Here is an 11,106-nt window from a genome sequence, read left to right on the forward strand (position 1 = left end):
TTTTGAGCTGGAAGTCTATTTTAAGCCATATGGAATATTTCTAATTAATTTGTCACCTACCCCAAAATTAGGTTTCCCTGGTAGTTCAGCTGATAAAGAATCCTGCATTGCAGGAGACCCTGGTTTGATTTCTGGGTCAGAAAGATCTGCCGGAGAAGGGACAGGCTACCCCTTCCAGTGTTCTTGGGCTTCCCTGGTACCTCAGCTGGTAAAGAATCTGCCTGCAATGAGGGAGACCTGGGTTCAGTCCCTAGGTCGGGAAGATTCCCTGGAGAAGGAAACGGCTACCCACTCCAGTATTCTGGCCTAAAGAATTCCATGGACTGAATAATCCATGAGGTCGCAAACAGTCGGACACCACTGAGCGACTTTCACTTTCACCCAAAAATTACAAGCCTGTACCACCAAGAAACCCTTTTAACATTTGCTTTATAAAGATAGCACTGGAAAGGACCTTGGTCATTATCTTAGTCCATTTGGACTGCTCTAAAAAAATGCCATAGACTGAGTGGCTTGAACCACAAACTTTTTTTTTTTTTTTTTCATTGTCCTGGAGGCTGAGAAGTTCAAAATTAAGGCACCAGCAGATTTGGTGTCTGCTTTGTAAACAGCTGTCTCTTCACTCTCCTCTCAGGGTGGAAGGGGTAAGAAGCTCTCTGGGGTTTCTTTCACAAGGGCAATAATCCCTTGCAAGAGAGCTCCACTCTCATGACTTAATCACAACTCAAAGGCCCACCTCCAAAAACCATAACATGGGGTATTAAGGTTTCAAAATACCAATTTGAGGGGATACAGATATTTCATCCATAACAGCCATCATTGACTGAATCCCCTTGCCTTTATTTGAGAAATCTAAGACCCTTGGAAGTTCACATATGATACAGGGGTTAGTGGCAAAGCCAACAATGCTAGCGGGGAGCTCTGACTCCCAGTCTAGTGTTCTTCTAGGTACTCCCTATTCTCCAGTGGCCTGCTTGGACCAGTGAAAACAACCATTAAATTACCTGTCAGTTCTCCTTGTTCCAGGGTGGCTAATTTAAGTCATGTTGGTATTTTCGTGATGGTTTAGTCACTAAATCATGTCTGACTCTTGCAACCCCATGGACTATAGCCCACCAGGCTCCTCTGTCCATGGGATTTTCCAGGCAAGAATACTGGAGTGGGTTGCCATTTCCTTCTCCAGGGGATCTCCCCAACCCAGTGATCAAACTCATGTCTCCTGCATGGCAAGTGGATTCTTTACCACCGAGCCAACAGGTTGGTATTTTCCCTAGCATATCATGACTTTATGAATACTCAAATATTTGAAGGTGTAAAATCTCAAAAACAAAACTAGTAAGGAAGAATTAAAATGATCAGGCCCTCCTAGTCCTGTCAGAGGTGACTCTGTGCCAAGTCATTCAGGAGGAATGAATTTTGTCCCCAGGGCTCTGGAGAGCTGAGGCTGGCCCTGGTAATTGCAGGATCTCAAGAGAAGACGTGACACGGGGAGTGTGTGGACTCGTGCTGAGCAGTGCACTTTATCAGCACCTGTAATCCCTTCATCACCTCGCTCAGTGTGCAATATTTACTGAACTGAATCTGTATCAAATTTAAAACTGGGCTTGAAGCAAATATCTGATGTGTTAGAAGACAATACATCAGGTGAATCGTAAGTTTTCTTTGTTTAATTTTACCTTTGTTATCCTTTTAAATGAATGCAGTTTTTTTTAAAGTACCTCATAAGATTTTTGCAAAAACTAAATGAGATCATATGAAACAATTAACACAATCAGAGCATAGCATTCAATAAATTCATGTGATGATAATGATGATACATGTACATGCCTTGTCACCATAAACAAGATATTTGGGCTCAATAATTTATTTTAAATTATAGAGGGGTAGCATGAGGTATTTTTGTGGCAATGGGACAGTTCTTATCTTGATTGTGGTGGTGGTTCGTGCGTTTATACATGTGACAAAGCTGCATAGAACTACACACATACTACATAAAACTAAGTGCAAGTAAAACAGATGAAATCTAAATAAATTCTATGGTACACCAATGTCAATTTCCAGGTTTTAATATTGTATCATAGTTACATAAGATGTTACCATGGAAGAAACTGGATGAAGGTACAGAGGACTTCTGTGTACTATTTTTGCAACTTCCTGTAAAGTTAAAGTTGTTTAAAAATAAAAAGTTTTTTCAAATAACAGATATTGGCAAGGATGTGGAGAAAAGGGAACCTTTGTACACTGTTGGTGAGAATGTAAATTGGTGCAGCCACTGTAGAAAGCAGCATGGAGGTTTCTCAAACAGCTAAAAGTAGAACTACCATATGACCCAGCAATTCCACTCCTAGGTATATATCTGTTTAAAAAAAAAGAAATCAAAAAGGTAAAGATACATGTGTCTCAATGTTCATAGTAGCATTATTTACAATTGCCAAGATATAGAAACAAGCTAAGTGTTCATCAACAGATGATGGATTTAAAAGTTGTATGTATATACAATAGAATACTACTCAGCCATAAAAAGGAACAAAATTTTGCCATTTGCAGCACTATGGTTGGAGTGAGTAAAGTCATGAAGTCGCTCAGTTGTGTCCGACTCTTTGCGACCCCATGGACTATAGCCTACCAGGCTCCTCCATCCATGGGATTTTCCAGGTAGTAGTACTGGAGTGGGTTGCCATTTCCTTCTCCAGGGGATCTTCCTGACCCAGGGATCAAACCCGGGTCTCCTGCATTGCAGACAGACACTTTTGCCCTCTGAGCCATCAGGGAAGTCCATGGTTGGAGTAGGAGGGCATTATGCTAAGTGAAACAAGACAGAGGAAGACAAATACTGTATGATATCACTTATATGTAGAATCTAAAAAATATAACAAAAGAGGAAGTAGATTCACAGATATAGAGAATAAGCTAATGGTTACCAGTGGGTGGAGGAGTGGGAGGTACAAGTACTTATTGTAAGACATGCTCAAGGACATATTGTACAACCTGGGGAATATAGCCAATATTTTGTAATAACTATAAATGGAAAATTCTGAAAGAGATGGGAATACCAGACCACTTGACCTGCCTCTTGAGAAACCTATATGCAGCTCAGGAAGCAACAGTTAGAACTGGACATGGAACAACAGACTGGTTCCAAATAGGAAAAGGAATAGGTCAAGGCTGTATATTGTCACCCTGCTTATTTAACTTCTATGCAGAGTACATCATCTGAAACGCTGGGCTGGAAGAAGCACAAGCTGGAATCAAGATTGCCGGGAGAAATATCAATAACGCAGATACGCAGATTACACCACCCTTATGGCAGACAGTGAAGAGGAACTAAAAAGCCTCTTGATGAAAGTGAAAGAGGAGAGTGAAAAAGTTGACTTAAAGCTCAACATTCAGAAAACGAAGATCATGGCATCCGGTCCCATCACTTCATGGGAAATAGATGGGGAAACAGTGGAAATAGTGTCAGACTTTATTTTGGGGGGCTCCAAAATCACTGCAGATGGTGACTGCAGCCATGAAATTAAAAGACTCTTACTCCTTGGACGGAAAGTTATAACCAACCTGGATAGCCTATTGAAATGCAGAGATATTACTTTGCCAACAAAGGTCCATCTCGTCAAGGCTACGGTTTTTCTAGTGGTTATGTATGGATGTGAGAGTTGGACTGTGAAGAAAGCTGAGCGCCGAAGAATTGATGCTTTTGAACTGTGGTGTTGGAGAAGACTCTTGAGAGTCTCTTGGACTGCAAGGAGATCCAACCAGTCCATCCTAAAGGAGATCAGTCCTGGGTGTTCATTGGAAGGACTGATGTTGAAGCTGAAACTCCAATACTTTGGCCACCTCATGCAAAGAGTTGACTCATTGGAAAAGACTCTGATGCTGGGAGGGATTGGGGGCAGGAAGAGAAGAGGACGTCAGAAGATGAGATGGCTGGATGGCATCACCGACTCGATGGACATGAATTTGAGTGAACTCCGAGAGTTGGTGATAGACAGGGAGGCTTGGCGTGCTGTGATTCATGGGGTCGCAAAGAGTCAGACACGACTGAGCGACTGAACTGAACTGAACTGATAAATGGAAAGTGACCTTTTAAATAGTATTATAAATAAATAGTTTTTTTAAAAAGGATTCATGGTTTTGCCATATTTTCGTAACCTCTTAAAGATTTCATTTAAAATGGAGATGTTTGTTCCCTTATTTATTGGAAACAATCTTGAGAGAAAGATTCTCACCTCTTACTGGACATTACTATCATTAAAATGGAAACTATTTTTACCTGTAAATGTGGTTCCAAGAGTTTGAGACAGATTTATGCAAATGGCTGATTTGTAATATCACTCATTTTAAAATATTTTACCTTTAAGTATACATTATAGGTGTTGAAATGTAAAATATTGCTGAGCAGCTGCCAACTTTTAAAGTTATAATAAAATCAAACTGCCCATTATCTAAGAAACCAAGCACAAGCCTGTAAAACTGTAAAGAAAATAGATAAAACAGCTCCAATATGTTCTTAAGAAATAATTATACACTTGCCTTGTACCCCTAAATAATATATTTTAGCTATGCGTTATGAAGGATATATCTTCAAAGAAAGATGCATTCAAAGAAAGATGTAAAGTTATCTTTATTTTGCTCCTAAAGGAAATTTTCAATTCAGTTCAGTCGCTCAGTCGTGTCTGACTCTTTGTGACCCCATGAATCGCAGCGTGCCAGGCCTCCCTGTCCATCACCAACTCCCGGAGTTCACTCAGACTCACGTCCATCGAGTCAGTGATGCCATCCAGCCATCTCATCCTCTGTCGTCTCCTTCTCCTCCTGCCCCCAATCCCTCCCAGCATTAGTCTTTTCCAATGAGTCAGCTCTTCGCATGAGGTGGCCAAAGTACTGGAGTTTAAGCTTTAGCATCAGTCCTTCCAAAGAAATCCCAGGGCTGATCTCCTTCAGAATGGACTGGCTGGATCTCCTTGCAGTCCAAGGGACTCTCAAGAGTCTTCTCCAACACCACACTTCAAAAGCATCAATTCTTCGGCGCTCAGCCTTCTTCGCGGTCCAACTGTCACATCCATACATGACCACAGGAAAAACCATAGCCTTGACTAGACGGACCTTTGTTGGCAAAGTAATGTCTCTGCTTTTGAATATGCTATCTAGGTTGGTCATAATTTTCCTTCCAAATCTTATTTTCTGTAAAAAGCTGTTTAACTCGGAATGAAAGGTCTAATTTACATTTGACCACTAGGTGTCACTGTTGGTGGTTGCGTGAACGGTAAGGAGGGGGAGGGGAAATTGAAAGCAATCTCAGAGGATTTGGGGGGCGTTGTGAGATCTTTTTTTTTTTTTTTTCCTCGAGCACAAAGTCGTCACATTATTGCCGTTCTCCCTTTCTGTATTCAAAGCGGTGACATGGAAAGGAAATAGAGAAGTACAAAGATACAGCTCAGGGAGAGTTTCCGTATTCAGGGCCTTAGGGCCATACTCACACCACCTTAGGAGATGGGATAATAATACCCAACAAAAACTGACTGTTAAAGACCAGTCTATTTTAATAGTTCCCTAACCACATAGCAGGAAAACAAAAAGGTCAGTTACTTCACGTTCAGAGAAAGAGGCATTCCTCAGCTATGTTTGCCTGGTGCTGAAGAAATTAGATGAATAATTTATATCACAAAGCAGAGTGAGGGTCAGCGTGTGTGTGGAGGGGAGTTGAAGAAGGAGCTATCGCAGCACAACAGAAACATCATCCGTGAGGCTGCAAACAAAGCCAGTCGGAAGAGCCGTAGCAAGTTGAATAGGTTTTATTTTTCAGCAACTGTCAGCGAAGTCCAATTTAATTCTGGACTTGGCTATAAGAAATGGGAACTTTTTCAAAGCCCGTGGAAAAGCAAACAATGAAAAAGAGGTTTTCCTGGTGTTGTGCTTGGCACAGACTCCAACGATAGCAAGATGGGTGGTGCCTGGCTGGCCCTGGGAGGGGGGTTGTCCCTTTCTTCAGAACACCCCCGGGCCTGCCGCCAGGCCACAGGGTCAGGGGCCGGCTCCCGGGGCCCCAGCGGCACCTCCAGGCTGTGCGGTGGCTGGACTCATCAGCAGAGAACTGCAAGGGAAGCTTCTATGTGCCAGTGCTATTTCAAGCAAGCGTCTCTAGCTGGAGCTGTTATTCTTCGACTTTCCGAAGGGGGAAAAAGTTTAAGAAAACCAAGGAGCTAAAGTGGGTTGAGAGGTTGGTGGGAAGAGCCCAAAAGAGGGGTAGAAGGGGAGAATTTTTTAAATGGGGAGGGGGAAGAAGTTGAACCTCAAGGCCCCAAACTTTTCATACTTGAAAATATTTCCTTGTTATAAATTAATGCATGAAATGATCGTTTCTCTCCTTTGCTTTAGACATGTCTCGGGTTAGTGTTAGTGGTTTATTCTGAACTACATTCACTGGAGGCAAGTTAGTGGGAGAATCATTTAATTAATGAAAGAAATGAAGAAAAGAAGTAAGGAACTAACAAAGAGTGCTAACCATAAGCTAGGTTAGCACTCTCAGCGTTTTCTGGGTATTAACTCATTTCATCATCAAACCACCCTGTGAAGCAGGTACTATTTTATTCCCATGATAGATAAGGAAACTGAGGCAGAGAGGTCAAGCATCTCACTCAAGATCACAGAGCCAGTGAGTAGCAGTCTGTCTCCTTGGTCACTCCGCAAGGCATATACAAAATCAGGACCCAGACCTGGAGGTCTGACTGGGATCATGCAGTCTCTTTATTAGACCTTTCTGCATCTTGTAACTTGTAGAATATTTCTGCTAAAGTCAAGACACTAACCACTGAGACCCACAAAATGTTTGCATGGTAGGATTTCTCCACTTGCTACGGCCTGACAAAGTGCTGTACCAAAAGATGGACCACGTGCTGGATGAGAGGTGTCAGCCCTTGGCAGTCACACTTGTCATGGCTGACAGCTCCAGACACTACCTAAAGCAGCCCCTTGACACATCGCTCTTGACCAGCTTTTATGACATGTCCACATAATGCCTAGGGAGAGTCCACCAGCTGTATGAGACACCATCGTTTCTATGTGATTTACATGAAGTTGACTCCAGAAAGTACAAGTCATGGTACTTCTGTATGAAAACACATTATGCCCGTGATGCACCTACACACGAAGCTTTTGCCAAAATAAGTTTGAGCCCATTGTGTAATTATACTCAAAACAGCAGAAGCAACAACAAGAAAAAACCAGCTTTGGGGCACTGACTCAGGATGGGGAAAAGACAAAGAAAACACCACTGTGCTCTCTAATGACCCTGTAGTACTGATTCGAATGGAGAGTTTTCTAGTTCAGCAACAGTACGGCAACTTGTTATTAATGAATGCAAGGAAGCCAGTTTCCTTAGCTGGAACCAAACCATAACTATTAGTAAATAGTTTCCCCGCTTCCCCCACCACTAGCTCCCGCCGGATAAAAATAAAAGCAAAAACACAACGCAAGAAGCAGTACCAGGAGATAAACTCAGAGGAAGGATTTGCTAATATTAAAAATGAATGTCAGAATACGGTCAAAAGATTTTGTGGAGTTTCTTCTTGTATTACTTTTAGGACAGATTCTAAGCCTGAAAAATGAGATCATCTGTCAGAGTTCTCATTCCTTTTGTACTTCTAATGAGCCAGAGTCATGTGACAGCCAATGATTTGCCCAGGGAGCCAATTACACAACCAGAATTAGGGGATTTCAGAGTTAAACCATCTTCAATTCAAGTGACCAAAGAAACTTCATTTTCAAAATTCCCCCTAAGTTCTTATAGATTTTTGGAAAATGTTTTCTCTTTTATTTTGCCACATACATATCCAGATACCAATTCTACATTATTACTGGGGAAACTACAATAGGTAAGGAAAAATTAAAAATTAGAATACAAATGTTTGTTAAGAGAATTGCACTCAAAAACAAAGTTTCAGAAAGTTTCATTCTTCCATATTTATGAAACCTAACTACAACAAGCAACCAATTGTCAATCTGTTGGAAGTAATTTTTCATTAATGGCTGTATTTTATATTCAGATTTTCGACAAATACTGTTGGACTCTGCTGTGGACAGAATTGTGCCCCTCCTCTAAAATTCATACATTGAAGTCCTAATCGCCAATATAACTGTATTTGGAGACAGGGCTTTTAAACTGTATTTGGAGACAGGTAATTAAAGTTAAGTGAAATCACAACAGGGTCCCATTATGATAAAATTGGTGGGCTTATAAGGTCCCTTTTTTTCTCTCTCTCCACATATGCACATACTTTGAGCCATGAACAACTATTTGCCCAGATGTGGTGTTTTCAGAAACGGGAAAGACTAGCCAAGGAGCAGACCCGGGAGGTAAGAGACACTGTTTGGAATTGCCCTTGCACTTGCTTCTGTCTAGGACGCTGATCATCATACTGACCATGAGACTGTTCTCTGAGGTGAGACTATGGATGTATCATAAGCATCAGATTCAGTTCCCATGAGACTCCTTGGATGTAGGTTAGTGCAGGCTGGGGCTGAGCTCCTCCTGCAGACCTCCTTCTGGGGTCAGCAGTATCTGTCACTGGGCAGGTGTCAGGGGAGTATCAGGAAAGGAGAGCTTGTGAACTTTGTCCAATCCTCGCCTCGCATGGAAGGGCTGGATCACAAATGAACTGAGGACATTCTCTAACTGAGCCATTACACGACTCAAGAAATGAGGGTGAGGGGCTTTCTAGAGTGGATTTTGCCCTACCTGTTCCTTTCCCCTCATAGAGAGGGCGCCACCACCATGGCGGTCTGCTAAGACACAGGACTTAGGAATGCCCTTGCCAAAGACCTTGAAGAGACAAGATCCTTCCTTCGTCTTTTAAACGGTTACTCAGCTGTGTCTGACTTTTTGCAACCCCATGGACTGTAGCCTGTCAGCTCCTCTGTCCATTGAATTCTCCAGGCAAGAATACCAGAGTGGATAGTCATTCCCTTCTCCAGGAAATCTTCCCAACCCAGGGATCGAACCCAGATATCCTGCATTGCAAGCAGATTCTTTCCCATCTGAGAGCCACCAGGGAAGCCCCTTTAAATTGTCTAGTATTGAAGAATAAGCTACAAACTTGAGACATGTATTTTTATTGACTATCATCCTAACAGCAAAGAATACTCTTGGTTTCCTTCCAACTTCCCTTCTTTCCTCCCTAAATAGCTGTGGAACCTCAGTGCTTAGTGAGATGGAAGTTTGCACTAGCATTGTGGTGTAGAGATGAAGAAATATGGTGAGCAGGAGAGCTGCCTAAAATCAGGTAAAACCAGAAGATGTGAGTAGTTTATGGATATAGGGGATGAGGGAGGGAAAGGCCTCCAGCATAACCCCTAGGTGTCTGACGTGCAAAAGAGAATAAATAATGATGCTGTTTCCAGGGAGGAGAGAGAGAAAAGAGAGAAAAAAAGACCAGTTTGAGGAGGGGAGGTCATGAGCTCCATTTTGGATATGTTGATACCCATGAAGAGATCTGAAGGATGCAGCTGGATATACAAGTCTGGAGTTGAAAGAGGGATCTGGACTGGAAATATATATTCATCATCAGTCATCTGAGTGTAGAAATGAAAGACCGCCTAGGGGAGAATTACTGAGGGGAAATGTAAGAGGGCCTTGTGAACATCAATATCTCTTAATTGGGTAGTAAAGATGAGCCTGCAAATAAGGCTGAATAGAAAATGTAAAAGATGAAGAAAACTAGGAGAGTGTGGTATCTTGGAAACCACAGGAAGAAAGTATTTCAAGTAGGAGGGCTGGCTTATGGCATAAAATACTTCTGCGAGTCTAAGCTGAATGTGGACTGAAAACTAACCCTTAAATTTAGCCATATGGAGACCTGGTGACTTTGGGAAGAATTCTTTCCAATGAGAGAAGGCAAATGAGACTGAGTGGAACAGTGAATAGCATGTGAGAAATGGAGCCAACAAGGATGGGCCCCTCCTCATTTCCTTGCCAGCTACTCCCTGCTGGTCACAATTATTCATAAGTAGTGGTCAGCAGCTCCCCTCATTATAGTCTTTTCTATAAAGATCAATATTACCATCAAGAGTAACACTAATCAGGGCAGTTATGTAGGCTCTTCGTTGGCTTTTGAAGATGTTCACCTTTGATGGAAGAAGTCTGAATGGCTTTGATGTCAGTGATGACAGACGTGGATGCTGACTTGTCCACCTTCTTATACTCAATCCCCATTGTTAGAAGGTTGAACACAGGGTTGGAGTGCAGCCCATGGCCATGGAAGTGACTAAAACTTCAGTTGGGATTTGATGTCTGACCCTCTTTGTTCTCCTATCAGCAGACAACCCACGGAAATCTCCCATGGTGAGTAGCAAGTAAATAAGGAACCAAGCAACAGTATCCCTGTTCTGTGAGCCATCTGACATAAGGGGACAGGGGAAAGCAAGTGTGTCCTCCAAGGACAGATCAAGGAAGCATTCTTTCACCCAAGGCCAGCAATATAAATCTATTCATAGTACAGATGCAAGTTCCGACTCCAAGGGGAAGGAGTAATAAAAGACGGGGCCATTAACTGGAGAATGGAATGTACATACCAAGGAGGGTGTCCTCGAGAAATGATTTTAAAGTGAGAATTCTGTAGTTTGGCACAGATTAGAAAGGATATTTATAGCCAAGGAGAATGGAATCTTGGAAATGGCTTAGACATCAGAGGAACAGGAACAAAGGATGAGGCAGTCAATTCTAGCTCCAGGGTTCCTACTGGTCCACAGTCTCGAATTGGTAACCTCAAATTTGAAAAAGCTCTGAAAATGGAAAGATTTTTCCTTAACTCATTTGGCAGTTAATTCTGACTTGACCCGAACACATTTGCTTGCTAAACCTAGTCTGAAAATACATGAATACAGTCATAATTATCTCACTTCAGGGTGAATAGTCATCCGTGTTACTGCAGAAATACTAATGATTCCTGAGCGCCACCTGGACCCCATGGGGGTGTTAAGCACTATAAAGCAGACAGCACTGAGTTATCTTTCTGAAATATGGAGAATTCTGAAATACATCTGGCCCTGGAGATCTGGGTAAACCTTGTGGACCTGTAGTGGGAGGGGCCAAGAGGACTGTCTTCATGA

This window comes from Bison bison, unplaced genomic scaffold (assembly GCF_000754665.1).
Source record: "Bison bison bison isolate TAMUID 2011002044 unplaced genomic scaffold, Bison_UMD1.0 scf7180017864460, whole genome shotgun sequence".
Classification (NCBI taxonomy): Eukaryota; Metazoa; Chordata; class Mammalia; order Artiodactyla; family Bovidae; genus Bison; species Bison bison.